The sequence below is a fragment of the Emydura macquarii genome, unplaced genomic scaffold, assembly GCF_026122565.2.
Source record: "Emydura macquarii macquarii isolate MOO-44397 ecotype Brisbane River unplaced genomic scaffold, CSIRO-AGI_Emac_v2 contig_587, whole genome shotgun sequence".
Lineage (NCBI taxonomy): Eukaryota > Metazoa > Chordata > Testudines > Chelidae > Emydura > Emydura macquarii.
This window is the reverse complement of record NW_027130724.1, coordinates 15643858-15671463: the sequence shown is the minus strand read 5'-3', so window position 1 is coordinate 15671463 and position 27606 is coordinate 15643858. Positions and strand designations below refer to the sequence as shown.

At 38.8% G+C, this 27606-nt stretch overlaps 1 protein-coding gene and 1 long non-coding RNA gene across 12 annotated transcripts in view; one reads left to right on the top strand and one right to left on the bottom strand.

The window, feature by feature from the left end:
* IRAG1 (inositol 1,4,5-triphosphate receptor associated 1) overlaps positions 1–27606 on the top strand; it is a 174952-nt gene that overhangs the window by 37736 nt on the left and 109610 nt on the right. For 2 of the 11 annotated variants that reach the window (XM_067540800.1, XM_067540792.1), the window contains exon 1: positions 14734–15056. The exons of 5 other annotated variants lie outside the window; for them this stretch is intronic. The gene's annotated coding sequence lies outside the window, so the exon portion shown is untranslated. Of the gene's footprint in view, positions 1–14733; positions 15135–15269; positions 15325–17356; positions 18392–27606 lie in introns of those variants that run through there. 4 more of the 11 variants (XM_067540797.1, XM_067540799.1, XM_067540796.1 and 1 more) reach the window with 4 other exon arrangements.
* On the bottom strand, positions 565–17508 carry LOC137148169 (uncharacterized). Its single transcript, XR_010918456.1, has 5 exons — positions 17163–17508; positions 8220–8327; positions 7143–7353; positions 4658–4780; positions 565–1867 (listed from the first exon to the last, which is right to left on the bottom strand). It is a non-coding gene; the product is annotated as an uncharacterized lncRNA (long non-coding RNA).

Below are 27606 nucleotides of genomic sequence, written 5' to 3'. Positions count from 1 at the left end.
ATTCCTCCAAGTCATTTATTCTACACTGGCGGGTAATTTGCTTTAAAAATATTTGTATATTTCTCCACAATATTTATTCCTAAATATTTTAAATATTCCTTTACCCATTTAAATTTATATAGCTGATGATAGTTTGTTTTGACCCTTTTAGAAATAGTCAGATCTTTCATATAGTTTATTATGAAGACTGATATCTGCCCAAATTCCAAAGTCAATTGTTCCATAATTTTTTAACAAAGCTTCTGGTTCCTGCAAATGTAGCAAGACATGTCAGCATACAAAGCTATTTTGTGTTCTAATGCAGAAAACATTTTGATGCCCTTTACCAAAGGGACTGTTTCTCAAATTTATTGGAAATGGCTCTATTGCCAAAGCAAACAGCGGGGATAACTGGCAACCCTATAAATTAAATGGATGGGATTGACAACTATTAACCAAAGCAACACTTAAAGGATGAGTATATAGGGTCGATATGCCTCTATAAAACTGATTCCAAAACCAAACATTACAAATCTGCCTGTACTCTGACTGCAGCTGATTTGATTAATATTGTTTTAGTTAAGACGACCAGCAAAAAAATCCTCTGTCATAAATATTTCTTCTTTTTAAATTATTTATTGTACTAGATCCACTTGGGTCACCTCTACCAAGCTGAGTAGATAGATAATGTTGTTTTTAAAGACACATATCAATAATAAAATGTTAGAAACCCACATCAATTTCAAGCACTTCCTATTAATGTCTTACACAAAACCAAAAAAAAAAGTATTTTGTTAATATTTTCACAGAAAGACCAATGGCATATAGAGTAAAACAGGAATTTATTTTCCATTTTAGAACAGTCTTAACTATAGAGTCGTGACCAACACTTCCATAATCTGCCAGCAAATAATGATGGGCACAAAAATTCAGACCTAAATATTTGTGGGTGCAAAGTTAGATTAGTAAAAATGGAAGCTGGGTCGAGGTTGAAAATCTGGCCCAATATACAGTAACTACTTTTTGTCAGAAAAGTTTTTTTGTTTGTAGATTTTTGCAAAACGTGCTATTCAGATGCAAGTAAAGCACCATTGCCTATTAACTCACTTTTTGACTGAGTGAAAAAAAAGTCCAAGTTTCATGTGAGAGACTGAGATTTTTTTTCAAATGGTACCTTCCTTTCTGTGAACAGCAGAATCCTCCTGTTCATATGGCACTCTGATTGGAAGTGAATCTTTTTTGTATTTACATAGTGTGGTTCTAGCTTGTCTCTATTCTCATTTTGAAGCACTCTCATGCCCTTTTCATCGTTGAAAAGAACTGAAAAACATCTGAAATGAATTGGAAATCCTTGCATCCTTCAGCATACAATAGGTATTTAGATGAGCGGCTGCTTTGTTTATTCTTAAAGGGCTTTAGAAGTGCATTCTGTTTTCACGTGTCCATATGGTTCCTATTGCCTTCCAGTTGACATGAATAATGTGTACACTTGAGGGCAGACTTTTGGCTTTTCACAGGCAAGTATAGGAATTCTAAATTTGTTATAGACTAAACTTTCCCACTCATCGTCATGTGTTTATCATGTCACTTGTTTCCTTTGATCCAGAATACAAAATTGAGTAAACTACAATTTAATCCAGTCATGTTCCTGCTTTCAAAAAGTCCCATTGCATAACATTTTATATTAATATTTAATGGCTATGTTATGTGGTGTGTGTACATAGTCTAAATGATTCAGGGTTGTGTGTGTCTTGTCTTTTCTTTTCTTTTCTTTTGTCAGCAAACTTTTTAATAGATTTGTGACCAAGTCTGTTTGTAATTAGGTATTGTTTTCATTCTTCTATTTGATGTTCTTTTCCCCTGGAGGTCCTGGCAGACCTAGTTATACCTGGATTCAAGAAAAAGTGGATTATTATTTGGTCATTCAGTAATATCTTGAGTTATAATTGGAATTAGATGTTTCATTATGGTAATTCTTGTTTATATACACAAGGTTGAACTTGATTGCCAAACCTGGGGTTGAGAAGGAACTTTCTCTAGCGCATATTACCAAGGATTTTTTTTCAGGGTAGTAGGGTGGCTGGTGGAGCTAGTTGTTTTATTTTATCTCCCTATATGATCAGATTGACATTCTGCACAATCACTTCTCTGCAACTGAAAGGGCTAGGCAATAATGGATCCCAATCTTTCCCACCTCTTTCTATGTCTCAGTTTCTGTGATATCAATAGTTCAGAAAAATTCTTCTTTTTAGTTCTGAAAGTTCTTTGTCTAATCATATAAATGAATCCCCACTAAGTGCAGTGGAATTTCATAAGCATTGAAATTCTACAAAAGTCAGTGAGGATTTATATTTAATCTGTACACACAGAAGTCAATGGGATGTGCTAACTAATATCCTCATAGAAGTTAATGCATTTCAGCATTACTTTACTAGTGTTCTAGGTTCCAAACTATGTAACAGTCGGGTTGGCATGGAATATATGTTCATTTTCAAAGAAAGATGAGTTAAGACTTCCGTTGAGGATCTGATCCGGTGGGATATTCGTAATGTCTCAAACATGTACACTCTCAGATATTTTTAATGTCAATAGGTTACATTGCCTGAAATCAAATATTAATGAAAATTCTCTTGTGGACTAGAAATAGCATGTCTGTATCTTGTCCCTTCCTTCTCCCAGATAATCTGAAATTTGTAAAATTCTGCCTCATCTGGTTAGTTTTCACCACATGTTGATGTCTTCCCATGCTTTTGGCTATGTTGATTTTATTTGGATGTAGAATTGGCCATCATAGATTGATTTTTACAAATTATAACTGTTTTGAGCAGTATTGAAAAAGTAAGTGAGTAAAAAAAGAAGAGAGGATATATGTACATTTAATAATGTTTCAGGTGACTGAATTTAGCAGGGCAATGATGATGATTTGAATCAGTGGATACAGGAGAATTGACAAAGTGATTGTTGTTCATTACTCCTGTACAGCTAAAACAAAAACTTATTAGTTTCAGCAGAGGTAAAATAGTGGTCATTGTATAACACTAACATATAAATGTGCTTCTTGAAGTGACCTGAATTTAAGAAACTGGATAAAAAGAAAATAAGACTCTTGGGACTAACAATATTCCAGAACCATAAAACCCAGAAAGAATCCTAAATCTGGGAAATTAAAAGTAAGACATATTTAAGTCTTTGGATAAACTGAATGAAAATACTGGGAAAAAATGTTGAAAAAAATGTAGAGGCTTAAATAAAATTAGGGCAGACTAAAAAGAAACAAAGTGGCATTAAGGCCAAATGAACAGACTTCTGAGTGCTAAGAGAATGAGGATGATAATTTCCACTATTCTTAAATTAGCAAAAGCTAAAGAGTTCAGCTCCAGTCCTGGCCCCCAACTCTGTCCCCTTTGTTTCACTTTGGCACTGCAAAAGGGACAAAGAGCAGCTCTCAAACAGCTATTGGGGATTCCTTTAATGTAGAGAAATCGTTTAGTGGCATAAATCAGTTGTAGTCAGTTCTATGTTACATTCTGCCATTCCCAGGTATAGAGGGTATACCTGCGCAGCCCAGGGACATGAATTCATGATGCACTCTCGTGATGCCTCATCATTGGCTGGGACCCCAGGGGACTACGCTCACTGCTGTAATTTAGAGCAATGCCTAGCCTACTCCAAAGGCCTTGTCCACATTTGGAATTTTGCTTCATTTCCAGCATTTGATGGCCATCCACCGATGTGGTTACACTGGTGCAAACCTCAAGAACAGACATGGAAAGCAGCAGTCTACGCTAGGGGATTTACCCTAGATTGAAACAGGAGTAAGCTCCACTAAATGTGAATCATGGCTTTCCTTGTCTACACTTGGGGTTTGCACCAGTGTAGTTAATGCAGACAATGCCTAAGTTATACCAAAAGTAAATTTTGCCATGGCTCAGAGTTCAGGCTGAAACTCTATCCTTGCTGCTGCTGCTGTTTTTGTGAGGGTTCCTGAACAGTTATCCTATTTTAGTGGACGAAGTGGGTTGCAGCCCACGAAAGCTTATGCCTGCAGAAATTAAATTTGTTAGTCTTTAAAGTGCTACAGGACTCTCGTTGTTTTTCCTGTTTTAGAGGTAATTCTTAAGCATAATGGTGTTCATTAGGAGGGAACTTCAGTTTTAATATGGAATTTGCTAGTGTAAAGAAACAGTTCTCATTGTGTAAGTTAATGCACATTGTATGTGGAAGCGTTTTTATTTATTAAGACAAAATTTAAACATTTACAGCTAACCTCTGTTGGTGTAAATTTCTGAAGTTCTATTGATTTTAATGGAGCTGCCTCAGATTAGACCAGCGGATAATTGTTGCACATACAAAGCTCTCGGCTTTTTCCGTGGGAAATGTATGCATGCAAGGGCTCAGGCTCAGTCCCTTTTGGGCTGGGCAGCGCAGGTATTTGTCCCCCTGGGTTAGCATCAGAACGCTCGCTGCCCATACAGGCCTTCAGAATTCTTTATCTTTTGGGCCCATTTCTTCCCACTGCAGGAGCAGAGGGTTTGTCATTCCAGTTCAGATCACTGGTCTTTCAAGCCCCCATCCCATCTCTGATAGTGGGCCACACACCTGATGTTTCATAGCAAGGTGAAAAATCATCATAAAGCATTGGCACAAGGGAGTCAAATAATGGAATGAACAATTATACCTGGAAGTGTGATATTTGAACACCCTTGTCCAAGCATGCTTTGTTGCCTTTTGAACAAAACTGCCCATTTGTCCTACAGAAATCGGTATTCCAGGCCTTTACAAGGGCATTGGTCATTATAAGCTAAAAGACAGAAAGGTGGAGTGTGATGAAAGAGTTTTTTCCCATCAAACCCAGTCCTGTAGAGAAAAACCCTTCATGTCTAACACTGATTTTTAAACTGGTTTTTTTCCCCTCTCTCCCTCTGAGATAATTGCTTATTGTCAAAACCTAACTGCATGGTTTCGAAAGAAAACTGAGATTTCAAAAGAAGAGTGTATTGTTTAGCTTTTTTAAGGGTGTTAGCTCTTGGTTGAGTTTTTTTTTATTTAAATCAGTGGGTTATATTTAACGCTGTACATTTTAGTAATATCCTCATCTTTCTTCTGCAAGAAGAAATTACTATTCATATTTGTGAATCAGAGAGGTAAAGGTATTTTCATCCCAGTGTCACACTTTCACTCACCAACTTGTCTGAAATGATTCAATGAAAGTGCAAATGCAAAGATTTGTTTAGCAGACTACCACGGTTAATTTTTTAAAGTGACATTTAAAATTTTTTTTTTTCAAATGATTTTCTTAACTGTGTCTGCAATATTTGTATGCTTGTGAATGGATATGCCCAAATAGGAACTTGTACACATACATTGGATGATTGAGACTTAATTTGCATGGTTAGCACATGCAAATTTGAGTTTGTATTCATGCTCATGGATATAATTCTTAACACTGTGGGCACAATTAAGGAGTCTGCAGATTTAACCCAATTAGTTTCTTTTATTAATCTTTACTGCAATGGCATACTCACTTTTTATATTGTGATAATGCACTTTTATTAGTATTTAGAGTAGTATTTAGCAAAATTCTCTCAACTTCACTAACATCATATCTCTTCAGTGTTACTGGGAGCTGCTAGGTTTCTGCTACTTGCTATTTATTCTTGTCCTCCAAACAGGTAGTGTTACATAGTGCTTCTCCGTCTAGAGTTGCCTGCTACCTCCAGGTAGCAGGACAGAGAAGCAAGTGAACTGGCAGAATTCAATGTGATCTTCATTGACCACTTAACTTATTTGAATTGTACAAAAGTACTGTAGGTGAAGAACAAAATATTGAAAATTAATACTCTGAGCCTGCAACTATTTAAGTAGGTACATAACTTCACTCACATGAATAGTCCCATTGAGGCTATTCCATATCCAAAGTTAAGCTTGTGCGTAACTATTTGCAGCACCAGAGACTAAAATTGTAGTTCAATATACAACTTTTCTCTTAATACACAAAACTTTTATCATTTCACAACAAAATGGTTTCAGTGTTGGCAATAAAAATTAAACTTTAAATAGATTTTAAAAAGTTATTCTGAACTTTTTAAATATACACACAGGCAATATTTTTAAATAGGAGCCTAAAGTTAGGCTAAAGCCTACTGTTAGGCAAAACCTTTATTGTAGAATTGCCGGAGCCCAACAAATTTACAATAATTTTGATTGGTAATGGACCACTTTACCAAAATGCTCCATTTTGTCCCCTATACAGGCCTTCCCTCCGCTGAGGAAATGGCCCAGTTATGGATTAACCAGATAGTCCGTCTTCACGGCCTTCCAGGGTGCATTACCTCTGATGAGGGGAGGGGAAGTCACAGTTCATGGCCCAGTTCTGGAGCAAAACCCTGTGCCTGCTGGGGATCTGCCTGTGTCTTTCCATCGCTTATCTTCCCAGTCCAATAGCCAAATGAAAAGGGTCAACCAGGTCTTCAAGCACTATCTGCAATGCTACATCAGTCCTCACCAGAATAATTGGTCCTTGCTTCTCACTTACATGGAGTTCTCATATAACAACACATGGGTCAAAGCCTTTTTTTAATATAAACCAACTACTTCTGATTCCATTCACAATTGCCCATGTCCTCTCCCAATCTGGCCACCTCAAACCTAGTGCAGTGGATTCATAGGGCTCAGGAAAAAGTGAGGGAACATGCAGAGAAGTTGAGAGTGGACTATAAAGGGTATGCAGATCAGCATCAATAGCAAGGCCACACCTACTCATTGGGACAGAAAGTATGGCTGTCCATGGAGCATCTCTGCACAGACGGATCTGCTCACAAGCTAAGCTTTCGGTTCCTTGGCCCTTTTAGGTTCTAGTGAAAACTTATTCCAGTCACTTTTGAACTTCAATTACCCTGCTCTCTGAAAATTCACCTGGTGTTTCAGGTATTGTATTTGAAATCCTACATGGAAAACCCTTTCCCTCACAGGCTCCAGCCACCTCCTCTACCAATACATGTACAGGGCCACAAGGAATACGTGGTTCATAAGATCCTGGACTCCAAGACTCTGGTTCTTTATCAACTGGGAGGAATACAGTCCCAAGGAGCAGTTGTAAAATGTACACATCTCAGCACTAGTACAAATATTCCATAGGAACCACCCTGAAAGCTCTCACCTACATTTCCCAGATGGCATCCCTTGGGGAGAGGGTGGTGTGAGGGCCATGGGTCTCAAATTCCAGTCTACAGGGCTTTTAGGAGCCAGTGTGTTCCAGCTTACTGCGTAGTGGCCTGCTAATAGTTGCCAGAATTCAAAGCTCAACTGTGGCAGAGGACTCCAGTCCAGGGATTTGATTGGAGAAACTTGGGAGATCTGATTGGTTCCCTCCTTCTATTTAAATCAAGCAGAGGAACAGGAAGTCATTTATGCAACTGGGTTTTCTCCATCTTAGAGCTACCTTCTCCTGCTGCCTGACTTTGACCTCCTGGTATCCTGACCTGGCCCACCTCCTGACTCCTGGTCTTCCCTCTGGCTAGCTTGGACTCTGATCTCCTGGTAACCTGACTTTACCTGCCTCCCGGCACATGCTTTTTGGTCTGCCCTTAGGCCTGTCTCAGGCTCTGAACTCCTGGTATCCAGACCCGACCTGCCACCTGGCTTCCAAATCCCATTCTGACCACTAGGCGAGACCAACCACATCCTGGTCCTGAAAAACCAAAAAATTAACTATCAGTACTTGTGTACACCAATGACCCTGTAATATTTTTGCACAGGGAGCTATCCAATCAGCAGAGATGTGTGAGTTAACACACAAGCCCAACTTACAGAAATGTGCTTATTTATCAAAACCCCATTTGTACCATCAGAGAAGGGAGTGAATATTCTAATCTAATACAAATTCCTGATATTCTCAGGAAATGCTTGGTGATCTTGGAAGAAAGGTACAATCTAAGTGCAAAATTTTAATGATTAACACCAAAAGGCATTAAAGAGCAGTCTATTTAACTACTATTGATTGTTTTGATTGCTGTTCTAGAACTGGAAGTCAGATACTTATTTTAGATAGCATATTCCTGAACAAAACTTCCATATTACTTCCTGCTAAATTTATTTTACCATAACAAATGTACTATTTACCCTCGAAGCAGTTCGAAAATATAAATTTAGGCCATTCATTAATGATTCTGTAAGCATGTTAGATCAATATGTGTAGTGTAGATTTTGATATCAGATTTCACGTGATTAATGAAACTTGCCCTGTTACTGAGATTAATCCAGCAAAAGAATGTCAGCTCAAAAACATCAAAAATGTGTCTGCTTTGTGTCTTTTTTGTTCTCCACTCCATAGAAAAAGTTACATAAATCTGCAAAAGATAAAAAAGCAACTTTTAATTACATTTTTTACTAGAACTAAAATATGCTATTCTCATGATGCAATTCCCAAATTAAATCTAAATATTTTGTTCCAGAACAGGTATAATTTTGTACATAAATCCCTGTGCAAAAGATATTCTTTATCTCCTTCCATGTTGATGGGAAGTGAGATATATCTGTAGCATCATTTTCTTACCCTATCCTTCCCTTTCTGCCAAACCACACAGAGGCAAACTGACTGTAGGGCTGGGGGAGCCACACATCATCTTTGTAATAAACTATCCCCAGAAAAATCATCCCTGAGTTGTATTATCTTCTTTTCAGAGCATCTCCACTCTTCTCCTGGAGTTGCACTGAAAGGAGTCCCTGGTACTGCAGCCCCAAAGGAGGAAGCTGCCAGAAGCCTATGAGGCCAGAGCTGCTATAGAGGCAGAAGATCTCTCTCTCTAAATGTACCTGTGGATCCTGCAGGTCGTTCCACAGATAGGCAAACCCTTCTCATCTTCCCACAGAGCAAGAAGTCAAGAACTCTGATGGGGCTCTTTTGTGGAGGCTTGCGCCTCGTGTGTGGTTTTTTATGAGGGGAAGTTTTGACTCAGGTCATTGTTTCTAAAAGCTGCTGCATAGGGATCTGGTTATTTCAAGTATTTCATAATGGATTATGTAGATGTTTATCTGTTCAAGTCCAGCTTCTGTTAGTAGTGATTGAAAGAGAAACCACTTAACAGCTTTCAAATATTATTGAAATGTGGTGGTGGTCCTAGCAGACAATTGTTCATGACAAAAGAGCCACGTTTGACAGCCTTATAGCCTCTTGGTAGAGAGACTAATGGTTGAATGGGCAGGGAAATTAAATTATCTTCTTAAAGCAGAGGTGTCCAATCCTGATGGTGTTTGAAACATATTGGTGTGGGAAAACTTGTGCTGTTGCTGCCAGTATTTTATTTCCTCTGCGGACAAACGAGAATCTAGAGGGCTGTCAATATAGTACTTCTCATGAGAAATTCTTTTTTAAACTTGACCATCTAAAAGATGGTTAAAGACAGAAAATTAAGTATGTTAAATAACACCTTTACTCCCCACATCTGCCTAGCTGACTGACAAAAATAAATTTTGTCTACTTCTTTATCCTTGCAGAGACAAACACTTATTGATGAGTGAACTGGATTACACATGAGCAACAGACTTGTTAACTAAGTTCCAGGTGTGGAAGCTTTATTCTCTATCTATTCTAGTGATTTTTATAGCTTCAGATGCCATAGGGCTTGATTCTATACCACGCCTGAGTTCTGCCTGAACTGGGCAGACCAGAGTACTCGGCCCCTTAGTGTTTAAGAGTTGCATGGAAAAATGAGATTTACATAATGAGTGTCAGAGTGATATGGTCAGATCCGCACTCTAGTGAGGTCATGGTGGTGGTGATGATGATATCCAAGCCTGGGGGGAAAAAATAAAAAAAGATATACAAATTCCAAAGCTGATATAAGCCTGGCAGTTACTTGAAAACAAAAATTATTTTTTCTTGTAACCGAGTAAAATAGTTCAAGGAGAGGCAGTAAACATGGAACTGTTATGCCACTTTTGAAGTAACTTTTCTGAGTAGAACTGCACTGTGAATTACTTAACCACCATGACTAATTTTCTAGATAACACACTCTTATGGCTGAACACTTACAAAAAAATTGGGTTGGTTTTTTTTTTAATGTGTGAAATGTTTTCTGATCAAAACTCCACACACTACATTTCCAGGGCTGACTGCCAAAATGAGGTTGACAGTCACATTGTTACTGAGCATAATTTATTTATAAGTTTCCATAGGTTTTATGTTTAATAGAAATGATTGCCTATAGTTGAAGTAAATGCTGATCTGTTTAGAATGAAGACTTTTGTATTGTATGAAACTTAAAATTAAAACAACCCAAAGACTAAACCTTCTATAGCATAAGGGACTGATTAAATATAACGTTGATTGCTCCTGGACTTTCAAAGGTTAAAAGTTGGTTTGGGAGAAATGTATGAATCTCTCTGTTCATGTACAGTTTGTTTAATGCAGCATTCAGATTGAAGGATGGGGTTTTGGTATTTGTTTGTTTTGGGGTTTGGATTTTTTGAAGGGAGCATAGGGCGTCTTTTTGAACTGACTGTTCTTTCTGGTTATATTTGTCTGTTCTTTTGCATGACTCTCTCAGACTGTGCTTGACTCTTCTCCTTATCGTTTGTATCTTTGTAGGCTGAAGCTGATACTCTTAAACGGTCTGGGTCATTGACTGTCCCTGGCCTTCCTCCATGATGTTCTAACTTTTTGGATTCTTCCTGAATTACTGTCCTTGCTTTCTGAACCCATAAAATGTTGTTCCACTCTCCTTTATGTTGTTTATGCCCCTTTTGGCTATCTCTGCTCTTTTTGTGCTTCCTAAGCCTTGTTATCCCTTACTTGCTTCTATACTGTTAGTGGATATTTGACTATCCCTGGCCCTTCTTTATGCAGCTCATGGCCTTCCCAACTGTTTTCTGTCACTGTATTGTTTTACACTGGCCTTTATGGGCTCTCTCCTCCTGTGTTGTATCCTTGGATGTGCTAGTATTGTTAAGAAGTGAGCAATATTATTTCTGACTCCTGGAGGACCTCTCTATGGCTTCCAGGTGTACATAATTCCTGTCGCTCTTCTGTGTGGTTTTGGGTGTGGGCTCCAATGTGCATCTCTGCAAAGTTCCAGTTAGTTTTTTTACTGCTATGTCATTTGTATGATTTGGAGTGGCTAGCCCTGAGCTATCCTAATAATTGTTACACCCAAGTAAGGCATAGTATGGGGTTTGGAAGAAAGTGAACTCTCCTAATAAGAAAGAAGAATTTAGATAAAACAAGAATAGGACAATTTCTGGAGCAGTTCCAATAGCCAAAATACTAATGCTGATTGGCAGTCTCATTTAGAATGTAAGAAATGGGACTATAGGTTCTAGAACTACAGGAATACACCAAGAGTATTGTTGATCTCCAAGGTCAATGCAAGTAGCCATGGTATGGCAAAGGTCCTTGAACTTTATAACTGGTAACATCTGTTCCCTAGGGACTAACATTATATTCTAAAATTCATTTAATAGAATCCCAATTTAAAGTCAATTTTATCACTAGTGCAAAACTTAAAGCTTGTGTGCAGTAGAAAGATTTCTCTATTCTTGGTTCTGTGCTCGCAAAATATCAGATCAAGTCTTTCACGAGATATAAACAGTTTTTATGTCTGTTTCTTACCTAAGCATTACATAGAAAAAATTCAGAAAGATCAGTAAAGCCAAAAGGTAGTAAGTAGCATAATTGATACAGTACTTCATACTATGCCCAGGGTCCTTAATGTTATACTCTTGAAAATGGTACAGGAATTTATTTGTAACTTTTCCTAAGAATTGTTCCTTTCAGACTTTACTGAAGAATTTCCGTCTTTACACAAATAAATCAAAAGTTCAGATGAATTTATATAATTGATTTCTACTGTTCCCTCTTCCCATCTTCCAGTAAGTTTAGTTTTTTCAAATAGTAGATCCCTGTGGTGACAAATTAAGAGTCAAATGTATCAGTAAAGAATACCAGATTACATAGTCATTGTTGATGAGAAATAATTTGTGCCTAGAGTTGCTTCCAAGAAATAAAGATGTTGGGTGAAATCTTGGCTGTATGGAAATCCATGGTGTAACTCATATTGACGTACTTCAAAACCAGTATTTCACCCCTGTTTCTGAATTCAGACAATTAATTGGCTGTAAGCTTTTCCTCTTCATAGGCACCTTACATTGGGATGAAACATGAGCTGTCAGTGTTCGTGCTTTATCTCCTCCTGAGGCACACAAATCTTAAAATGAGGACACTTGACTTTATAAAACATACCTGTCTTTCTTTAAAAAAAAAAAAAAAACATGCTGCGCTTGGTCACGCTGCATAGCCATAATGACAGTCATGGTCACTGAATCCTTACCTTCCAGGGCACCAATTGGAATGAGCACATAATGACCCACTTCCAGGCCAGGCCCCATATGTGAAGAAGTACTGAACTAGCCAGTGAAATATTTCAAAATAAGAACAATGAAGCATTTGGTGATATTCTTGGAGGCTACATCAGTGTTAATGACATATAATTATTACTACTGCTGGGAAGGCTACTCTGAGAGCATTCTAAGTAAAGTAATCCAGAGAGATAAGACATAAAAGGTTCACATGGGTTGCTGGGCGTGGTCAGATGTCTCCCCTCATATATTCCAAAAGGGTCTGGTATCACTGTGCTTTGAAGAAACCTGTAGGGAAAATTATGTTTATGGAGAACACAACACCATGCCTCACTTGTATTTGTGGGTAACAAAACAGTTATCCAAGGGAGAGCTAGGAAAGATTGATTGACAGCCATTTAGGGGTCCAGAGGATTTAAGGGCCTAATCCAACACCTGTTGAAATCAGTGGATAAACTCCCATTAACTTCAATGGACTTTGGGTCAGGCTGAAAGACCAGAGCTAGAATGTGGACAGGCATGTTTTTTGTCTTTCAGAGCACTACTGAGCAGGGTAGAAATTTTGCCTTAAATCAAGATAGTATTAACCAGAAAGAGTCTCTGAGATATAGAATAATAGAATCTCCACTGAAAAGTCCATTTCTGCCATGGCACAAACTAGGCCTGGGTATATTTTTTATTCCAAGGAAAATGTTTTTGAATGTTTAAAAATTTGAGTAATTAAAGCGTGTGAACAGCAATGAGGGAGAGAAATAATTTGATATGGTTGACGGGATATAATTAGGAGTAATAACAGTATTTTGCATTTATAATGTGACTTTATTCTGAGGATGGCAGTGGAGTGGTATGAAATTAAGCAAATGTTAATTTAGGCTACATATTAGGGAACAGTCTCTCCTGAAAAGTTGCAGGAAGCCACATCACTTGACTAATTTAGAACTAAACTTAATTTACAAACATTGTAGAATGTAGAATTATAGCATATGTTCTCATCCTGGGAGTCATTACACTGCAAATGTCAGGAGGTCATAACCACACTCCCTTTCCAATATTGCTAAATGGGACGAGGGTCCTGGGTAGATAGGGAGTCCCAGTAAGGAAAAGGTTGAAAACTACTTTACCAGAATAAATATATACTAGCAAGGGATGGACTGGATGACCTAGGGATTTGTAATGAGAAATTTGTAGAGGCTTTGGATATGGACAGGGTCAGAAAAGCCAGAGGACAGCATGGGGAAAAATCAGAAGAATAAGGAAGAAGAACATAGAAGATATGAGCTGACTTCTAAATTCTCCTTCTTCTGTTACAAATGTGGCACTTTATTCATAAAAATGCTGTCTGAACACAGTTTTCTTTTCTTTAGTTTCCTTAAGAATTTTCTTTAGTTTCCTTAAGAATTATTCACTTAAATTGTCTTTTACCTCTGATAAAAAGCCCTTTATAATTTAGCTCCTTCCTACTTATCTATTCCCTTATCTCAGCGTGTCACCATCTATTCCATTCATTCCACCAATTATGCTGCATCATGATCTGGCCACCATCATCCATTTCACCCATAAGTATCTTCCCACATTCTTCTATGTCCGTTTTGGGTGGATCACACTTCCCAAGTCAATTCACAAAGTCCACAGTCTTCCTTCATATCCCTTCTTTATGACCCACTACTGCCATGATACTCTTGGTCATCTGCTTCATGAGAATGACTAAATGATGGCCTAATAGTGATTCATTATTGTATCCTGTTAACTTAAACCAACTCCAATTATGCAGTCTTCAAGTTTACACCTAACTGGTATATCCAATCTTGTGTTTTTATTTCTGTCACACTTATCTTCCCACTCACCACCTGCTCCTCTGTTGTGTTCTATGTCCAATTGTTGCATCTTGCCCCCATTTTATTTTTGTGTAGCACCTCGTATAATGGGGCCCTGATCTGGGTGCTGCTTTAATACCAAAAAAAAAAAAAAGCAGCAGCAGCATAACAGTTGGAGGAAAAGCTGTGGGCTATCCCAGAGTTAGGGTCTTCATTCTTCTCTCTATATAAAACATTGAAAAGAAAACAATTTACTACCCTGTTGTAAGGGCATAATTCTCCCTCTACAGGATGTGAGCAATCCCCACTGACTTTAATGGGAGTCGTATTCAGAGAGCCGGGGGCGGAGGGGAAGGGAGAATAGGGCCCAGTATTGGAAAGAGGCCAATGTTCTTTTCAAGTTCACATGCCTCTTTAGTGGGTCATCTAATTTAGGCTGCCTCTGACTAACCAAAGGAAAAACTCCAAATAATTACATTTATTTCTTTAAAAATTCATAGTAAGGGTTAACGCATTATGATGAAAATCATCTTTCATCAGTTCTTCCTACATGCCCATTTTTAATCAATTATTCAGAAATGAGTAATTAGATTCTCACGTGCCGGGAACTCAGAGAATGCAAATGGAGTATCTGCATCTTGTTGTTCTCAGAGACTTATGCCAGAATAGGAAAAGCCTTTTATTCTACCACTCTCTCAGAGGCAGAAGAAAGGGGCTTTGTGAAGAGTTACTTTAAATTGAAGCTCTCTTCTAATGTTAGTCTGCTGGCTGTGTTGGGTCTCTGAGTTAGAAACTGCTTCAGCTTAGTTACTAGAGCCAGATGTAACATTGACCTTAAATGGTAAAAGCTCCCAAGAGTGAGAGAGAGAGGCTCGCCTGAGCGGAAAAAGAGGAATAACTCAGTTTTAGGTAAGTAATCTGTGTAACCAAGAATAAACTGTCTTCTTCATCTGTGAAACAGAACGGAACCATTTTTCCTCCTTAAAGGTACAGTACCTCATTGTTGTGATACTTAACTTACTTGAGTAGTGATTTTTTCCCCATTAAATTAAAAAAAATGGGTGTAGCAGGACACTGTACTTAACTAAACCTCGTTCTTCTTGCATGCTGTTTTGGGAACAGACAAGTATGGTAAAGAAAAGTGTGTGCTGGTCAGATAGAAGTTTGATAAAGAAAGGTAGGTAATCAGTAATGAAATGCAACCCTGATTCAAAATCGTCAGTAACTGTATTGTACTGTCTGAGGTAATTAATAAGTACCCTTAAATGTTTATAGACAAATATGTTTAAAATGAGCTCATTATGTTTAGCACACAGTTGTATGAGCTTCTTCCTTGTCTGCACTCTTTTAACAGTGTATGCAGCAGAGTTGCTCATTTTGATGGATTACCTACTTGTCTCTGCAACCTGTCTTTTTTTAAAAGACATTTCCGGAACCATTTCTTTATACAGTACATGTTTGCTTTTAATGCCAATAAGGGTAAACTAATGCTGATTAATTACAAGTAATTCAGCTGCTGTAATTCTTCTTTATCTATTGAAATTAGTCTACCTCCACCCTGCAAATTAAAGTATATTAAAATTCTAAGTAAATATTAAAAAAAAAAAATCAGTCTGTGAGGTTTCTGATATTTCAAATTTCAATTTGGAAATTCATGCTGAAGCTGTTGATAGTTACATTTCGTATACCTGGTAAATTAAAGATTTTAAAATACTACTTCGTGTTGTGATTTAAAAAATGCATGTTAAACATTTTTTTCCAAACAGAAATATGTAAACAACATATGTTGCAATAATATATTATGTAAATGAGAATTCAGATCAAGGTCAGGAAAGTTCAGGCCAGTAATCATATTAATACAAATGTTCATTAGTGAGTTAGATTTGGTGAAACATTCTTATATAACTTAGTACACATGGAGCTAATAGACACCTACGTTAGTTTATGCTGCATGCTATTTGGAAGAAACATTTTTGTTTTGAATATAGACAGCATTCCTGCAGACAATTACTACATTTATGTTTGACATTGGTAGGTGTTGTGTATACCATAAATGAAAGTTCACTACATCTAGTTTCAAGAGAATACGGCAAACATTTCTTAATTGCTTTAACATTCAGATCCAGTTACAAACAAGATTTGCTTCACTTTTATTTTTCTCTGAAATTTGTGTCTTTCATTAGTGTGTTTTTTAGGACTCTATACTAGTTGATTATACTTTAAATTATTGATAATGTTAATCTTGAATCTATTAGTGCCCTAATAAATCTCCTAGAAATATAAATTAATGTATTTATAATTTTTTATAATTAGGCCACTTAGATGAATGGAAATAACAAAATATAGCCTGCAAAATGCAAATTAATATTGTGAGTAACACAAAGTAAGAAACAATCCAATATGTTAGAAAAAGTAAATGACGCACTAAAGGGAACTCCAATTTTCAAAATATTCCAGTATCTAAGGGCCTTATTCTGATCTATTGGACATCTATTGTGGCACTATCTCTGTCTTTTCAGTGTCCATGATTCACAGTTGTAGATGATAAATAAAATTGATTTGGATCATTGCATATTTTATTTCTAACTTCACATGTGGACTGGACTAACTTCTACCTTTCAGTTAAACAAGTTGTCATACTTACTCTCTAAGTCTACACTAGGTATGTCTTTGGTTAGTATCACATTTCATAGCAACTTGCCAATTGTTGTGTTATTATCAAAACAAAAAAGAATGAATATATAACCTAATGCCCAGAGTTATAGTTTTCATAACTCTTTCATTGAAAACAATCATACTTAATATAAAAAGTACGGGTGGCATTCGTGCACTGATACCTGGTGCTGTGGATTTGTATGCACAATAATTGTTTTTAACTTGGTGCTGTTATATAGTAACTAAATTCATCACTATATTTAATCCCTTTTAGAGCTAATTTATAGGTACTAATAGTATCCATTTTAGAAAACTTTCTAGAACTCTGTGGTGTCTGCATGCATCTATATGTCTCCTTACCTTTCCTTTTGTCCATTTTTTTTAGGAGAGGTCAGTGATAGCACAAGTCCCAATCCATGGTTCCATGTATCTAGGTACCAAGCACAGAGGGGACCAATGGCTACTCAGTGCCTGGATCCAAGAATTTGGGAGTAGGGGGGAGAAAGTGGTCCAGTATACTGCCATTGCAGGAGGCAGCTGGTGCCAAGGACTGGGGCCTTTGGACTGTCTGCTCCTTGCCAACCTGTTAGTTCTGCTCGCCTTTCAGCTAATCCTTGCAAAACAACTGAACCAGCTGGCAGCTAGTGGGAATGGGAGGGAACTGGTGGGGAAAGGAGGTCCAAAGAGGTGGTAGCTTCTTCTTTCTAGGGTCATGTTGTCCTCTACATATGAAGGTTGTGTGATTCCCCTTCAGCCCCAGATTCCCAGGGACAGTGTCTCTGATAACCGAGCAGCTGCTGACAGAGAGCAAGGGGTGGTGACTGAGAAAATATAAGCATATGTCTTACTCTGCCTGTTCACTGTGATTTCACTCTATCTATCTGTCTTACGCATCTATCTAGGTATTTATATGCTGCCTGCCGTTATAGCATCAGAATACTTAGACAAGCAGAGCAAGCTGGGTCCTGATCAGTTGGTTCAGATAGTCAAGGCTGCAAACACTTTTCATCGTTGCTCTCTGCTGACTCCTGGTTCCAGGCATGTGAGAAAGAAAGAGAACCGCCTGCAGCTCCAGGCAAAGGAAAGTATATGCATTGCCTTTTTTGAGGGGGAGAGAGAGACTAGCCAGCTGGTGGGCTGGCAGCCTGTTCCTTAGGTTTGTGGGGCAGAAAGAGAGGAATCTCACAGCTCCCTTCCCCTGTCCTGACCTTCAAGCCCTCTATGGGGTTTGGGAATAAGGAACTTCTGCTGGTGCCTTCACCTGTGCTCCCGTGTGGAAGTGGGTCTGAGAGAGACTGTTTGGGGACTAAGTTTTGGTGATGGAGAGGTGACTGAGGAGCCAGAGATAGGGATTTATGAGTGGAGGGAGATCCAGGAACCAGTGATAGTGTCCCTCTGTGTTAATTATATTAATTATGCACATGTGCATTTGATAAATTAAAGAGAACTATGACTATGATGGCAGGTTCTTCTGAGCTGTAGCTTGAGTTGCTTCCATCCAACAGTCTGCTCCTGAGAAGCAGGGTTCGTTTCTGTGAAGGAAGGGAAGAAGATCTTGAGATTGAAGAGAAGAGGACTATTAGATTCAGGTGGGAATAAATGTCTGTCAGGGAAAGACTATAATGGGGACGGGAGAGGTCTGACAGCATCCCTGGAGTTTTGGTTAATCCAGGCCCACAAACAGATAATCTGCCCCTGCAGTACCAGCCAGGGTTCTTTCTCTACTGATTTATCTTACCCTTCTTCTGTGAAGTCTTCCCATCATAGAATGATATATTTTATAACTCTCTACCCCCCCAAAACAGTCAAACACTTATTTAAAAAATAAAATTTGAAATGTAATAAGCTTAATAAAGCATGCCAGTATATGTGTTAGTGGGCTATTTGTGCATTTCTCAGGGGACTGTAGGCACAAGGTCCAAAGGCTTTATGCCTCACAGTTTCCCAATAACCTACAAATGCATGTCCTATTGTGGCTTGTCAGTGCAGAAACGTACATGGTAGAACAACATACTTATCTAAATTAAATGTAAATCTAAAACGTTCCAGAGGGGTAGCTGTGTTAGTCTGTATACAGCAAAAACAACAAGAGTCCTGTATACATCAAAAACAACAAGATCTGACAAAGTGAGTTGCAGCCCATGAAAGCTTATGGCTGCAGAAATTGGTTAGTCTTTAAGGTGCTACAGGACTCTCATTGTTTTTGATGTAAATCTGAAATATTCATCCTACAAGTGAAGAAGGAATATGATTTTTGACTGTTATCCTTGTGTCATACCATCCCATGGAGTCCATTTGGCCAGATCCTGCTGCTGTTCTTCAGTCCATGGGAATTTTGAGTAGTTACATATCCAGTGACGAAGAAGAGGTGGTCTTTCTTGTAGAAGTTACATAGTTAGTTTCATTGGTTGCAAAGCTTGCATACTGAAAAATGCAGGTACCGTGTGTTTTGTACTTCTGTGTCTAGCATAACAACTGTGTATGCTTTGCCTTAAGAATAAAATCATTAGTGCTTATGAAATGATGCAAAGTGTTCTGCAATACTGACATTATACATGGAGTCTGTGGCTCCAATCCTGCACTATTGAATTCAACAGCAAAACTGCTATTGACTTCAATGAAGCAGCAGCAGGCCCTTAGTGAATACCACAAAGGGGAAGGTTATGACAGTTCAGAGGAAGTAAGAGTCTGAAATCTATGTGAATTTGGCCAAGAACAAAGAGAGAGATTCTCATCCATCTTGCTTTGTACTCATGCACCAATGAATAGCACGGTATGTACAGTGACATCTGTTTCAAATCTAAAATAAAGCCTGCAATGAAAGAGCAAACTGGTTCCCTTTTCTGAGTGTTCTTGCAGTTTCTTTTGACTTGTGCTATGGGCTAACTGGGACAGTGGAGTGTACTCTACAGGATAGCATAAAATAAGATGCATAAATTATTAACCTTTCCTGTTTGGGAGATTTAGTAGCATGTTCAGTAATGGTGAACTATGCCCTAACTGGTGAATGCAGAAATTAAAAATAAAATGTTCAACCATAACTCACAGAAGAATTTGTGGACGGGGAAGGGAAATATTTTAACAAAGTATAAAAATACACACATGACCTTGACTTCTTTGACAAGAGCAGAGTACATTTTTAGCCACTGTATTGCTCTTATTTTTCTTTATCAAGAGTGAATGAATGTGGTTAACTTCAATACTCATGAAAATGGCCTGATTGACTGCAGCTAAACCTAGCGGCAATGAGTATAGGTGGTGAAATTTATATTACTACAAAGCGTCTGCACAAGGTCTGCAATGCTTAGGCTCCATGTTATGATTTTAATTTGGGCATAAGACCTTTCTTGTGCAGATCCTCTGCAGTGGGATAAATGCTGTTCCTAGTGGAAACTTCCTCTACTAGTGCCCATCATCATGACACTTCTGAATAGGTTCATTACATTTTAACAGAGTCCCTTCAGATCTTACTCTCTGGAATAATAGTTATCATAATTGCTTTGCCTGCTGTTCTAGATGGAGGAAAAGTTATAGTTTATAAATAATAGTGGTCAATAAAGCAAAGTGAGGAAAATGAAACATTTGCATGTTTTGATTTATCAAATGCTAATCCTCTTGGGATATAGGATACATTCAGCATGGCGTGCTGGGAATTTTGGAACATGTACTATCTGTCAGTCACTGACCACTGATGATGTACCTATTTTCAGCAGTACTAAGTAAAAAGGGCAACAAAAGAGTAATCGTGTGGTAGGAAGACTCTTCGTGCACTTAGTGGGATGTATTATGTGAGCTGTAACTATCACACCTCTGCACTAAACTTTTGTGAAGCGTTGGAAACTTTCTGAATACGGCACTGCACTAAAATGTTTGTTTGGAAATTCATGTAATGTATGCTGATGGGATGGATTTGCTGAAATATTAAAACCTTGCACTTGTAAGAAGCTTTTGACATTTCCTGTTGAATTTTACTTTTTTAAAAAGCTTTTGACATTTCCTGTTTAATGGATCTAGCATGGTGTTTGTCGGTAAAATGGCAAACATCAACCACCCCAGTCTATGCAAGCCTGACGTATAATCATAACAGAAAGGTGAATAATACCACAGGATTTCTCAGGAAATTTGTAATTGTGCTTCTTGATATTTCCATGTCTTGGAATGGGTTCAGAAGCTGCATTGTATTAAACTGATTAGTATTTTTCACTAACTAGTTGCAGAAATGGCAGTGTCTGAGAGCCTGAAAGAAAAATGCCATACCAAAGAAGAGTAATTTTTTTTATTGTAAAAGATTAATGTGGAAATGCAGTTTGATCCGTAAGCTACAGTAGGGCTTTTTGTAAATCTTTTTGTAATCACTGTAGCTCCATTGATTATCAGTAGCGCTGTGCCAGTTTACATCAGCTCAGGGTCTGCCCCAGTGGATTTTGATTTGCTGCTGAGAAGGGAGGGTAAAGCCTCTTATTTTCGCCCACCGTTACCAAAGATATATGTAGTAGCCCTTCTCATACTAAGGAGGAAGACTCCTACTGCTTGATCAGTAAATGTCAGAGTTGATAGAATTTCCTCCCTCTTTCTAAAATTCATTATAGCTTGACCTTTAAGCTTAATAACTTTTGCCTTTATTAACCATATCTTGTTACTGTAACTATTAGCTATAGATATGGTACTTATCCACCTTTATTTTTAACTTCAGCTCCAATGAGCCATAAAAGATTTATAGAAATTCACAATGTGCACTGCCAGTTTATATGATTCAAAGGTTACAAAAGTATTTCATACAGTTACAAGGGTTCTTCCCCCCCCCCCCCCCCCCCCCCCCCGTAGGTTAGATACTGTACTATCCTCTTTTTATATTTATCTTGTGAGCATCTGCTAAGAAAAGAACATGCTACTTTGACAACCAAGGAAGTGCTATAAAAAGTCTGTTGCTATGTTTAAATGCCTACACTCAGTTACTATGGCAATAAAATTCTCAAAATGATGTAAGAATTGACACAGCTCACTGCCAGTCCTTTCTGGGACAGGAAACTTGTTGGATGGAGGTGATGAAGACAGTCAACGAATTAGGACAGAGCTCCCTTACTCTGTGGTAAGCAAAAGGCAGCCTTAACCTATATCCCCTAAATGGGGAGGACACCTGGAGGGGAATGTAGCATTCTTCTCTTTCATCACTTAATGGAATCCCTTTTCTCATGATTTGTATGGCGAGGGAGCGGCTGGGCATGTCAGCCATTCTCCACAATCTCCACCATCCAATGGAACAAAGTATTACAAGTCACTGTATACGTTTTTACAGTAACCTGTGTAGGTTCCTTGTCTGCCCTATGGAACACTGTAACAGTGGGGCTTCAGAGCAGCTAGTGGTCTGAAGGGCCCCTCTCTGCACAACAGGTGCAGTAGTAATGCTATGAAAAGGTGGGAGGGAGATGGAGGGGGGAAGTTGTGGACTCCTCATAGTCTGTGGGTTTGGGAGGGAAGAGCTTCCATCTGCTTCTGGAAAAGAGAATTAGGAGGAATCTTCGTGATGCATGAGGAATTAAACATGCAAATCCTAAGAATTATAGTGGGAACTGTGATGAAATGCTTGGTGTGGAGCTGTAAACTCTGTAGGATTTGTTACAACCCCTTCTGTTTTCACTTGCACTGAGTAACATGTTGGATGAAAGTAAGTCAGAGAAAGTCAGGACAAGCTTTATCTGTCTGGGAGCAGTATGCAAAGTACTGGATAAGTGTGTAATGATTGTTATCACCCTCCATTGTCTAATGATGATTCTTCAAAGACACCTCGAGTCCCAGGTTATATCCCAATATGGGCTGTCTAGCTCGAGGGTGGTGTCTGCAGCACGCAGATACGTTAAAGAACACAGATATATTTGAGTAAGGTACGTTTTGATGAAGTACAGTTGAGAGATATGGTAATAAGAATGTATCAGAGTTGGCAATCAGCATTCTTAAAGTTGCCAAGTACTGAACACAAGAATATTTCTGTTCAAGGTTCAGTCTACTGATTAGTCTCCAGAAAAGATTGCTCTTGTAGGTGTTACAGTATTCTCTGACTTATGAGAAAACACATAGCTATGTATTAATTCAGATAGTCATGATTCTTTTGACCTATATATTCTAACTGTCCAACATTGAACAGGGTTAAACAAGGTTCAGGGTTTGGTATACAGGGACCTTAGCTTGCTTAGCACCATGGCAAACACACCATTAAAAATCCTCTTAACCTTTTATTAATAACACAAAAATGAAGGAAAAACAGTTAAAGCATTTGAAATATAAAGTATTAAGTAAGGCTTTCATGTTAACATCCCTTGTTCCCCTTCTCTTTGTCTGCAGAGAGCTTTTAGAAGGAAAAACCTTCTTATTTGACAGTCTTTTAGGTGATATTAATGCCATTATGGTAATTGTTTTATTTTGGGGGGAAAATAATTTAATTCAAATGGGCTGGAGGAGTTGTTAAAATTCCAATCCCATTTCCTAGAAAACCAAAATGAGTCAAACACACAAGAGGGAAGAGAAAAGAACAGCAAAGACAGAAAAAGCAGCTTTTGTCTCCGATATTGATTTCACTTGCAACCTCACTGCTAGAAAAACACAGGCACAACACACAGTCTTATCAGCCATGCCAAGACCTGGCAAACTTGTCCAGCATCAGGCTGTTTTGGGTATTGAATTTAGCTGCTGCTTTGGCTTACAGCAGTGTTACAAAATATAGTCTTAGTTTGACTACACCAGACTCTTATTAGACAGACATCTCTCAGGATTAGGATGAAAGATCCCAGGAGAGTGTGGGAGTGGCATGCCAGCCATGATGGTGAAACTTGCTTCAATAGCAGATTTTTCTTCCCAAAGTTTCTTTCTGTAAGGACACAAAAAGGGAGTGTAATAACCCATCACCTCATTACTTTGTCCACCAATGAGGCCTAATTTCCAACACTCTAATTTTGAATCCTTGAATTCTGGTTTCACACTTTTCTTTTTTACCAAGAATGATCTTAATGCAGTCATTGGATTATATCAGTAAGCCTTTTTCTTTAGACTAATCAGCCTTTCTGTCCCACTTCTGTGCCTTTTCCCATCAACATTTGTTCTTATAGGTTATTGTGATATTTTATGAACTTACACTCTCTTTTTACAGTTGAGCTCACCATTAGGACCCAATTATTACAACACATATTGTGTCTAGTAGCTCCTGTAACAAATCTATAAATGTACATTTGGACCACTTAGCAAAATTGATTATAAGACAAGCCTGAACCCAACATAATGTGTATAGGTTTTCTCAAATTGGCGGTTTCAGAATTATATGGATAAAAATCAGATACTCATGGCATCCATTACTTATGTCAGTAACTTAGAGATATCCTGTGGGCTTGTCTTCACTTATGTCTGAGATTCAGTGGCAGTCGACTGGAGTTACGCAAGCTACGCAAAAAACTTGCTTAACTCCCATCGACTTCTCTGCTTCTGTTCTGCGCGTCGTCTTCACTGCACTGTGCCAGTTCCCGTCGATGCAGCGCTACGCTACTTGAGGAGGTGGTCTTAATACGTCGATTTCTGGATCGACTGAGTGGGTCTTCACTGACGCTCAGTCGATCCAGAGAAGTTGATCTGACGGCGGCAAATTTGCCGCCATCAGTGAAGACATAGCCTATAATTAGTATAATTAAGTACTGAGTCTGTTATGTAGTAAACTGTGAACTTCCCTAATATTCCTTGGCTACCTGTAGACATGTTTTATGAAAATGGGAGTCATAAAGTTTAAATCATCTAATCTGGCTTTCTGCATATTATAGGCCACCAACACCTCCTAGCGCCTTCACACTAAACCCAACAACTGAAATTAGACCAAAGAATTACAGTCCACAGAAGACTAGACTATAATGTGCTTCAGGGAGAGAATAGGATGGACCAAGGTGGACCAGTTCCTGTGCCCCAGTAATGACAGGTGAATGATTAAATTGAGAAAATAACATGTACCTTCATTACTATAGGATGTAGTTATGTGGGCCAAGTTATATGGGCATGAAAACAAAATTAATCTTCTTTACCCTTTGCATGGATTTCTTGTTTGCTTTCCATCTGAACCTGAAGTTCTTTTGTGTAGGGGAAACTTGGCAACTATCTTGCAAATAGCCTTATTCTTAAATATTGGATAACAGGATTGAATTTTGATCAAACGGAACTCTTGGATGAGCTAGAATTTGATGCCACAACCTAATAATAAATAGTCAATTTGTGATAAATGTTTAAAATTTTGGTATTATCTAGTGACCAACCACAGGGGCAGCTGGCCAACTTACACATCCACTCAGACCTGTCTTTGGATTTAGCATGTGTCTCTTCCATGTTAATAAATGTACTTAAAATTGGCACTCATCAGACTGGATTTCTTAGCATGCATCTAGATGCTGACCAGTATATGGTTCCTGGAGGAAGCAAACTGAAAAGAAAGTAGAGAATGGGAGAAACAGTGTGAAACTAGCCCAAATAAGTTAAGGCCATATCTATACTACAAACTTTAGCTGATGAAAGTTACATCGGCATAAAAGCTGCCTCAATTACTATATCACTTATGTACCTGCTTGCTTGGCTTCTTGCATCAGTATTGTGTGTACTCACCAGGAATGCTTTCTTCAATGCATAGTGCAGTGCACCATGGGACGGTATCTCAGTGTACATCTCACCACTGTCCAGCTCATCATCTTTTGCAAAGTTATGTAATACAACGTTGGGCAGAAACGAGTCACGCAGGGGTGACTGGGAGCAAGGACTCAAGTTCCCATCTTGCAACTTTCTCTATCCCATAAAGTCATTAATATCCCATAATTTTCACACCATTTTTAAAAATCCCATGAACTTCATGGTCCTCCTCACTGTTCACAATCTCTGACAGAAGCATGGAACCTGTACAGCTGTGCACTGTTGTCATGAGCATTGCAAGCACAGGATGCACAATCCTCTAGTGTTTGCAGAGTCGCAAGAAGAACCTTATCAGCAGGGAACATGACAATTTCATGCAGGACAGATTGCTGCGGATTGGATCTCAGTAGTGGAAACCAATTCAAGGTTGTTGGTGACATTCACAGAGCAGCTACAGATGGTAGAGCAGCGTTTGTGGGCTTGAGAAACAAGCATTGACTAGTGGGATCGCATTGTAATGTAGGTTTGGGATGAAAAGCAGTGAGTGCAAAACTTTCAAATGTAAAAGGCCACATTCCTGGATCTGTGTGCGGAGCTCATCAATGACCTCCAGCCCAGGGACACCAGAATGAGAGCTGCACTGACAGTGGAGAAGCAAGTAGCAATCACACTGTGTAAACTTGGAATGCCAGATAGTTATCAGACAATGGCAAATCATTTTGGAGCTGGGAAATCTACTGTGGGAGCCATTGTTATGTAAGTGTACAGGGCCATTAATTGTCTCTTGCTAGGCAGGACTGTGGTTCTTGGCAATGGGCAGGACGTAGTGGATGGATTTGCAGCAGTGGGGTTTCCAAACTGCAGTGGAGCAATATATGGCATGCATATCCCTATTCTGGCAGCAGCCCACTTTGCCCCAGAGTACAAGAACAAAAAGGGTACTTTTCTATCGTTACGCAGGCATTGGTGGATCACTGGGGATGCTTCACCGACCTCAATGTTGGCTGGTCAGGAAAGGTGCATGATGCGTACATCTTTAGGAACACAGGACTGTTTAGAAAGCTACAAGCAGGGACTTTCTTTCCTGACCCATGGATTGCCATTGGCATGTTGAAATGTCAATAGGGATCCTGGGGGACCCAGTCTACCCCTTGCTCCCCTGTCTCAGGAAGCCAGACTCAGCCACCTTGACAACAGCCAGGAAAGATTCAACTACCAGCACAGCAGGTGGCAGAATGACCGTTGAATGTGCTATTAGTATACTGAAGGGACAATGGCATTATTTACTCACAAGATTGGATCTCATTGTAAAAAATATCCCAATGGTGATAGCTGCCTGCTGTGTCATGCATAATATCTGTGAGGCAACTTCAGAAATGTTGCTGCCAGGGTGGAGGTGGAGCGGCCATCTGCCAAACATGAATAGCCAGGTACAAGGGCTATTAGAAGAGCTCAGTTTGGAGTGACACAGCTGAGGGAAGCCTTGACAGATAATTTGGTGAGCCACAGCAGTGCGTTGTTCTCGACTGTGCTCTACCTGGCCCTGTGCTTTTGAGGCTGTTGGGAACTGTGCAGTGTTTGCTGTACCTTTAGGTTTATTACATTGTTTTTCATTGATCCTCTGAGTTGTCACACTGTACGATAACAAGTGGGTGCTTTCAGTACCTCTAGGCATTCTGCATCCTACAGGGGGAATTAATAAAGACAAATTATTTTTCTAAAAAATAGAATTTTGAGTAACAAAACCAGTCCAAAAATATATGTGCAATTTAAAAGCAAATGCATCAAAAACGTAATAAATTAACGGAACAGAACTTAACACGGGGAAGGAAAATTCCTGTCCACTTTGGCTACACATACAGTGACCTGTGAGAGCCATGGTTGCTGTTTCTGAAGCTGTGGTTGTCCTTCATATCCTCTGGTGTGGACTGGTAGGAATAGTGTAGTGGCCTCGGATGCCATGTGAACTGTGAAAGTGGGGTGTGGGCAGGTGCTATACTGGACTTCTCCGTGGACTGCAAAGGGAGATGAGGCTGGGATTGTTGAACCTGTAGGTCCACAAGAATCTATAGCATCTGTGTTTGTTGCTGGAGAAGCCCCATTTTGTCCTGGTGCATCTCCCTCTCCTTTTCCTGCTGGGACTCCTGAGCCATTCTCC